Raw genomic sequence first — 7,639 nt, forward strand, 5'->3', positions numbered from 1 at the left:
ATTGGGTTAGACACAGCATGACAGGGAGGAATGGGGGGGGGGCGAGACTATGTCGACAAGCCCCCAGCTTTCTCTAAGGATACAACATTTCACAGATTTCAAGGCTTATGGTCCCCAGACTTTAAGATGGAAACCAAAGTCCTCACCAAAGAAAATGGGTTGGATAGAGTAAAAAGAAGCAGAGCAGAAGTGTGAATAGATGGGAGGAAGTCCAGGCTTGGCAATGGCCTCTCTGATCATCTAGAACCTCCTTGGGGTTATTTACCAGGCTCTACCCTGGACTTGGCATAAAGAACCTGAACTCCGAATGGACTAAAAGCAAACGCAGTTTCTGCAATGACTTGGATTTGAAGTCTGATAACCTCAGTTCACACCCTTCCTGCTTGTTTATTTACTCTGTATTCATGGGACACTGTCTGTGTGCCAGACACTGAAAATAAGAGGATTTAGTTCCAACCCATGTGGCATGAGCCCCTGCTGGCCTCTCCTGGAAGGCATCACCTATTAGGGAACTTCTCAAACAGACCACGCCACCTCCCCAAACACAGACATTCATTGGTGGCACAAGCCTTTAATCCCATCAGCCAGGAGGCAGAGGCAGGCGGATCTCTGTGAGTTCCAGGCCAGCCTGCTCTACAGAGTGAGTTCCAGGACAGCCTCCAAAACAATACAGAGAAACCCTGTCTCGAAAGAAAAAAAAAAAAAGAATGAAAGAAGACATAACTACAGATATTACCAACATTTAAAAATATGATTATGAACCTGTGAGATGGTTCAGCAGACAAAGGCACCTGCTGTACAAGTCTGGGGACCTGAACTCTACCCCAGAACTCACATAGAATAGGAAGAGAGAACCCACTCCACTGGAGTTCCTCTGATTTCCACACACACCTTGGCATCTTGCACCGCCACAACCACGCAAGGCAAACACAAATTGCCAACATGTTCACTACAACCCCAGTCAAAAATCTTCCAACTGATTTATAGTTTCAATGTAAACTTTTAAAAAATCTTACCCAGCTAGAGATTTGTTTTATGAATTTCATTGTTGTTATCGATTGGCAGAAATAATGAGGTGATTATCAAATAGAAGTATGCAAATACAAGCCATCCCATTGATGGATGGAAGCAATGTTGAAGGCGGAAGCACAGAGAGGTGGGAAAAAATGGGGGAGAAGCTGAAAGAGATACACATCTCAGAAGCCACAAATCCAAGCTTGAGAGTGTGGTTTCAGAGCAAATGAATTGCTTTGTGACTTTGCAGTAGAAGAATATTTTTTCAGACCAAGCGCTCCTGTAAAGCTGTAAATTAGTGCACCATTCTGGGAGACATTGCATAAAATTTTCTAAGACTAAACCCACATATTTCCAATTGCCTCGCAAGTCTACTTCCAGGTACATAGTGAGCCAAATGAGTGCTCTATCCATCAAAAATATGTCTGCAGGAATGCTTATGCAAGCTTTATTCAAAGTAGTCAAAAAAAAAACATGCACACGATCCAAATTCGCACCAAGAGTTTGTAGACAGATTGTAGAAGACTAATAGACAGAGTCCATGACATATTTTGCATAATCAGTATTGATGTATGCAACATGGATGACTCCTAGACTTAAAGATGAGGGGGGGAACCCACAAGCAGAAGAATCCGTAGGACATGATTCCACTCTTATATTTTAAAAACTAGCAAAATGAACTCGAGGCAGCCAATGTGAGATTAATGACTATCTGTGAAGTAACTGACCAAGAGAGACATGGCAGAGTCCTGGATGCGTTTTGTGGTCTGATCTTCATGCAGGTTAGGAAGTTGAAGGTGTGCCAGTCAGAAATGCTTATTATGCATAAAGTTCGGACTCACTGCTTGCCAGCCTTTTCTTGCTCAATTTCTCACCTCTCTAACTCGGGTCTTCTTAAGATTATCCAAATAGCTGGGCATGCTGCCACACACCTTTAATCCTAGCACCTTTAAGGCAGAGGCAAGCAGATTTCTGTGAGTTGGAGGCTAGCCTGTTCTATGAAGGGAGTTCCAGGATAGCCAGCGCTGCATAGTGAGATTCTGTCAAACAAACAAAGAAAAAAGAACAACACCAAATGTCTGGAGAAGAAAACATGTGCCCAGCATTGGACTCCTATGAATTCTCTTTCTTCTGAATCCTCGGAACAAGCCACCCATCTTCAGCTTTCTCTCAGCCACCAAAAACAGATGCTCTGGTGACCAATGTCATCTCAGAATGCACAAATTACAACTTTTGGTTTACTTTAGTCTTCAGTTCATCAAAACAGGTAACACTGGTCAAGTGCTACATTTCGCCTCAAGCACTGTTTTAATCTGTGGCATAGATACAGTTGTCCCCACTTTAAGTCAAGGAAACCAGGACATGGAGAAGCCAAGAAATCTACTCTACACAAATGTTAGCAGGAGTAAAGTCTATGCTTTAACCCACCTATTACTCTAGAGCTCTTTTCTTGCTGGATTTATTTTATTGGGGTGTGTGTATGTGTGTGTGTGTGTGTGTGTGTGAGAGAGAGAGAGAGAGAGAGAGAGAGGGAGGGAGGGAGGGAGGGAGGGAGGGAGGGAGGGAGGGAGGGGGAGAGGGAGAGGAAGAAAGAGGGAGAGGGAGAGGGAAAGTGCATGCTCCCATCATGGCAATCATGGCAAGTGCAGTGCCCGTGGAGGCCAGAAGAGGGCGTCAGAAACCCCCTATAGCTAGAGTTTCAGGTGTTTGTAAGCTGACCAGCGTGGGAACTGGTAACCAAACTCAGGTCCTCTGCAAGAGCAATACACACTCTTAACTACTGAGCATGTCTCCAGCCCTGAGTCTAGAGTTCTTAATAAGAAATTATTATAAAACAACACGTGAATTCAAAATAATACATCTATAAAGTAGGCTGCTACCATCAGTCTAGTTCTATTACACAGGACATTTTTTTTTAGAATAAAAGGAGTTGGACATAGCTAAGAGCTTTTGATTTTTACCCTCTAACTGTAACTTGCCCGAATGGCATCCTGAACCTTTGCAAATTCCATAAAAAGGGAAAATGTCAAGGTCTGTGCACTAGAGGTCGCCCTTCTAGCGGTGGGCTTACGGTTGCCTTTTGCTGCCTCTAAGAGGAGGACCGCCAAGTTGGCCCGGTCTTGGCTGCAGACATCAATGTGACCAGCAGATGGCAATAAAATCCCGAAGATCCAGAGGTTGCTGCTTTAGCCGTGCAGGTCTGACAACAGTTTACATTCCCTCAGGGCAGGCTGCTGCTAAGTGCATGATTTTAATGCATGTTTCAGTATGACATTATTTCGTTGTCAGTATAGTCTACACACAAACTCACTTGTCTTCTGAAAAGAAAAATCAAAACCAGATAGGTTGTTAGAAATAACAAGCTAAAGAGGATGTGAGAGAGATTTAGTTGACAGGAATGACAGCTCAGACTGAGTTTTCAGGTGATGAGACCACGGGTTTCCAGTGTTTTCCACCATCTCTCTTCCTAGTTGCGTGGGTGGTCCATGTGGGGCAGGTTAAGTGACGACCTGGGTGGTGGGTGGGGTACCCACAGTATGTTCATGGCTTTTGGTGTCATGGGAGGCCCCCTCATCACCAAGCATCCATCCCACCACTTAGCAAGAAAGTCTGAGCCGCTTACCTCAGCCTCTCACTCCTGTGCTCCCGAGGCCTACAGCAGCCCTACTGACTTCTAGTCTTGGGGGCTTCACTTGACGGATCCATGAGTAGCTGCAACCTACAGAAGACATGCACCAAGGTCCCTCATCTAAATGCAGAGCCCAGCGCCTGTCGAGAGTCTTATAGGGAATGTGGAGAAGAGAGTGAGGGACGGCAGTCCCATGTTTGGATGGCAGAAGCAGGACATCCACCTGTGTTTGTGTGTGGAGAGGGTATGTATGAATGTACACATGTGCGTTACGTGTGGAGGTCAGGGGACAAACTTCAGCTGTCACTCCTCAGGAGTGTCCCACTTAGATCTGTGAGACAGGGTGGCATTGGCCTGGACATCCCCAACTAGCACAGGTGGGTGGGTTAGCCCAGGAGCCCCAGAAATCCTCCTGCCTCTGCCTCCCCAAGGCTAGGACGCACCACCCAGCTTCTTGTGTGGGTTCCATGGAGTCCGCTCCTCTTAGAGAGTGAGTCAGATGTCTATAAATAAGTAAGCAAGAAATTGTCCCATGAGTCAGTCAATCGCCAGAAACGAATTAAAATCTTAAGGTCTCTGGGGGTCACCACCTCAAACCTCAGTAAGTCCTCTACCATATCCCTTAGTTCTGCCTCTTTTTTTTTTTTTTTTTTTTTTTTTTTTTTGGTTTTTCGAGACAGGGTTTCTCGGTGGCTTTGGAGGCTGTCCTGGAACTCACTTTGTAGACCAGGCTGGTCTCGAACTCACAAAGATCCGCCTGTCTCTGCCTCCCAAGTGCTGGGATTAAAGGCGTGCGCCACCAACGCCCGGCACTTCTGCCTCTTATTAACGATTTTATTTTTATTTTATGGTGCCCAGGACTAGCCCAAGGCCCTCTACCATGCTAAGCTTCCTGTTCCCTCAGCTACACTTCCAGTGTGTCACAGACAGGCTCTTTTCACTCGCGCACGAGCGTGAGAGGAGAGGACAAAACTTCCTTTCTGAAGATCACGGGGGCGAGTCAAACTCCTGATGCTCTCAGTCTCGTGGTGCCTTCCTGCCCATCTAAAAACAAAACTACTAGAGTCTTAAAACCTCTAAGGATGCAACAACTCCTGTTTAGTCGTCTTGAGAAGGGATTTAGTGCCAAGGGACTTGGGCTTGCCGTGATCTCCGTACCTTAAAGAGAATTCTTTATTTTTCTCATTGTTTCACAGATTCCCGTCTGCGGTCTTTGGTGCCACTCAGAGTCTGTAGTGGGCCTGAGTGTCATGGCTGCCTGAACATGGAGCAGATGAAGCGCTTGCCTCCTTATTTCCCGGAAGTAGAGAGCTAAGGACCTGGAACCAGACCTATGCTCTCAGAGGCAAGCAAGCCTCAGGGACTCACTTCCTCCAGCTAGGTCCCATCGCCTAGCTTCTAACACCTCCCAAAATACCACCGCGGGCTGGGAAAGAAGCATTCAGCATACAAGCCTATGTGGTGCATTTTGTACTCAAATCCCTGCAACCAGCAGCCAGGCACGATACATTTACGAAGCAATCCATGGGCTTTCTCAGGCCCAAGCCTTCCCCATTCATCACTGTTGCCATGCCTTGCTTTAGTAACCTGCAACATGGAGAAGTCCCCTGATCCGTCCTAGGGGACGTGCAGGTTCTTCACTCAGTTCTAAATTGCACGTGAATCGCCGTCACAAAGACCCTCTTGATGAAGACATCACTCACTTGGGCTGCAGGACATAAAGAAATGAATCTCGCGTAGGTTGAGTGCATCCTCGCTGCTTTCACAGGGCAGGAAGGCGCCACCCTGGCTGCTGGCGGAGAAAAGACATGAGTGATGGCCGCCAAGCACCAAACCCTGCATCCTCCAACACCCCTGGCACAATAGTGAAATAGCTGTAACGCAGTAACTGACCACTTCCCCATTGGATATGAGACATAGGGAGTAGGGCCCACAGAGACATTAGGAACTGAGTATGAAATTTGCAGTCAGATAAACAGGCTACCACACAGCTTTCCTCTTATTTATTCTCCTTTGTTTTCAACTTTGTAATGAGACGGTATCTAGAACAAAGCAGTTTTGTATGGTTTTGAAAGTTGGTTTTTGGTGATGGTGGTTTGCTGGTTTGGTTTGGTTTGGTTTTTTTGGAGACAGGGTTTTTCTCTGTATAACAGCCATGTCATCCTGGAACTCGCTCTGTAGAGCGCACTGGCCTCTAACTCAGAGATTCAGCTGCCTCTGCTTCTGGGATGCTCAGGATTAAAGGCTGCGCCACCACGGTCCCTCGATTTTGTGCTTTTCGATGGGGGAGATCTTAGGGGAAGTTTCGGTACCTCCCAGGACCTACTGCTCCCTGCTGACTGTTAGTTTCTCCCGGTCCACACACTTTCACTGATTCCTTCTCATCGCAAGACAAAGTCAACTTTCTGGGTGCTCAAAAGACACCACAGAACAAGACAACTTGAAATGATTTACAAATGGAGAAACGAGATGTTAAGCAGACGCAGCTGCCTTGTGACACTACTAGGACAATGGGGGATGGAGCTCTTGCCTTCATCTGGACAAGAAAATGACTGCAGAAGCCTGCACCTGGAAGGGTTTGCGAGCCATTCAAGCGAGGCGGGGCATTGCACACAGTACTTACAAAGCAAAAAGAGTTCAGCCAGCACGTGCACGTGGGAACTCACAAATAGCCTTATCATACTTATGCAAGTATGCATGTATGTATGTATGTATGTATGTATGTATGTATGTAACCACATACTGCAAATGTAAATGGATGTGCTGTGGATGGTCACCATCACTAGCTGTTTATGAAGAAGGTTGTGACTTGTGCAGGAAACACTACAAATTCCTATGAGCTTCCTTCCAGGGCAAACTCATATTATAGTTCCTTTGAACGCCCGTTAGATTCTATCTCAGCTCCTTTTAACAAACCACTCCAATTAGGGTTTCTCCCTTTGGAAGCAGAGGCTGTGTCTGCTCCCTGTTTCATACAGGAGGGAGATAGTCTTGAAGGCCACCGAATCGGTTTCAAAACAGCTGACAATACTGAAATACCCCTGGAACTCAGATTGAAGACATGTTGGTGCAAATCCAGGCCCCACCCAATAAACATAAAACAATCTGAGCTGATGATGAAATTTAAGAACCTTGGCTTTCACAAGACTCATGTTTCCTTTCATGTTCCTCACTTAGTTAATATCCATGAAGGGATTTGTTCTGGAACTGCACCAACATCAGTCCATACACATAGACCCTATTGGATAAGCCACTGGGGAGAGTTTGTTCCCAAAGCATCTTGTGTGCCTTCTTTCACTCGTAACACGGAGGATGTGAAACACTTCGGATCCTGACTGAGAAGGGCAGTTTCAATTGTCAGCTTGATTGGGCAGAGAAGAACCTAGAGGATTAGTCAGGCTCACCTCTGGGTGTGTTGGTGAGGACCTCTGAAGAGACAATTAGAACATCAGAGCTCTCACCTAGTCGATGAGTTGATCCATTGGTAGGTTCAGAATTTCAACGGGCTGCAGGGAGTCGGTAGAGCTGTGAGGCCTGGTTGGCCACGGGATGGGTGTGTCCTTGGCTGTATGATGCTCACACCTGGTATAGCTACCCCCTGCTGCGTTCCTGCCCACCTCGGTATGAACTCTTGTGGGTTGTGTTCTGTGCACAGAGCCTCCTCCAGCCACAAAGCTTCATAGTCGGTTCAAGCACCTGGGGCCAGGCAACCAGATGCCTATGATGAGCAAAATAAACAATTCCTCCCCGCTCGCCCAGGTTCTGTCAGGTGTTTTGCTCTGATGAGGAAACTAAGGGTAGCACACTAACCGAATGAGGATCATTAACGCTTACTGAGTGTTTGCTCTTCATAAATACCTCCACTAGGAAACAATATTCCAATTGCATTTCTATACATTTGCCTAGGCAAAACTTTTTACCAGAGGATCTCATTGTGTGCCAGGAATGTTAAAGCATCTACTACTACCATGTTTGGGACAGAGAAGCAAGTATTGA

At 46.4% G+C, this 7,639-nt stretch overlaps 1 long non-coding RNA gene across 1 annotated transcript; it reads right to left on the bottom strand.

The window, feature by feature from the left end:
* Positions 1–2,580: 2,580 nt before the first annotated feature.
* On the bottom strand, positions 2,581–7,333 carry LOC110340101. The gene is made up of 3 exons (XR_002381875.1): positions 7,105–7,333; positions 3,638–3,733; positions 2,581–3,332 (listed from the first exon to the last, which is right to left on the bottom strand). It is a non-coding gene; the product is annotated as an uncharacterized LOC110340101 (long non-coding RNA).
* Positions 7,334–7,639: the final 306 nt, after the last annotated feature.

The sequence above is a fragment of the Mesocricetus auratus genome, unplaced genomic scaffold, assembly GCF_017639785.1.
Source record: "Mesocricetus auratus isolate SY011 unplaced genomic scaffold, BCM_Maur_2.0 Super-Scaffold_100018, whole genome shotgun sequence".
In the NCBI taxonomy this organism is placed as follows: domain Eukaryota; kingdom Metazoa; phylum Chordata; class Mammalia; order Rodentia; family Cricetidae; genus Mesocricetus; species Mesocricetus auratus.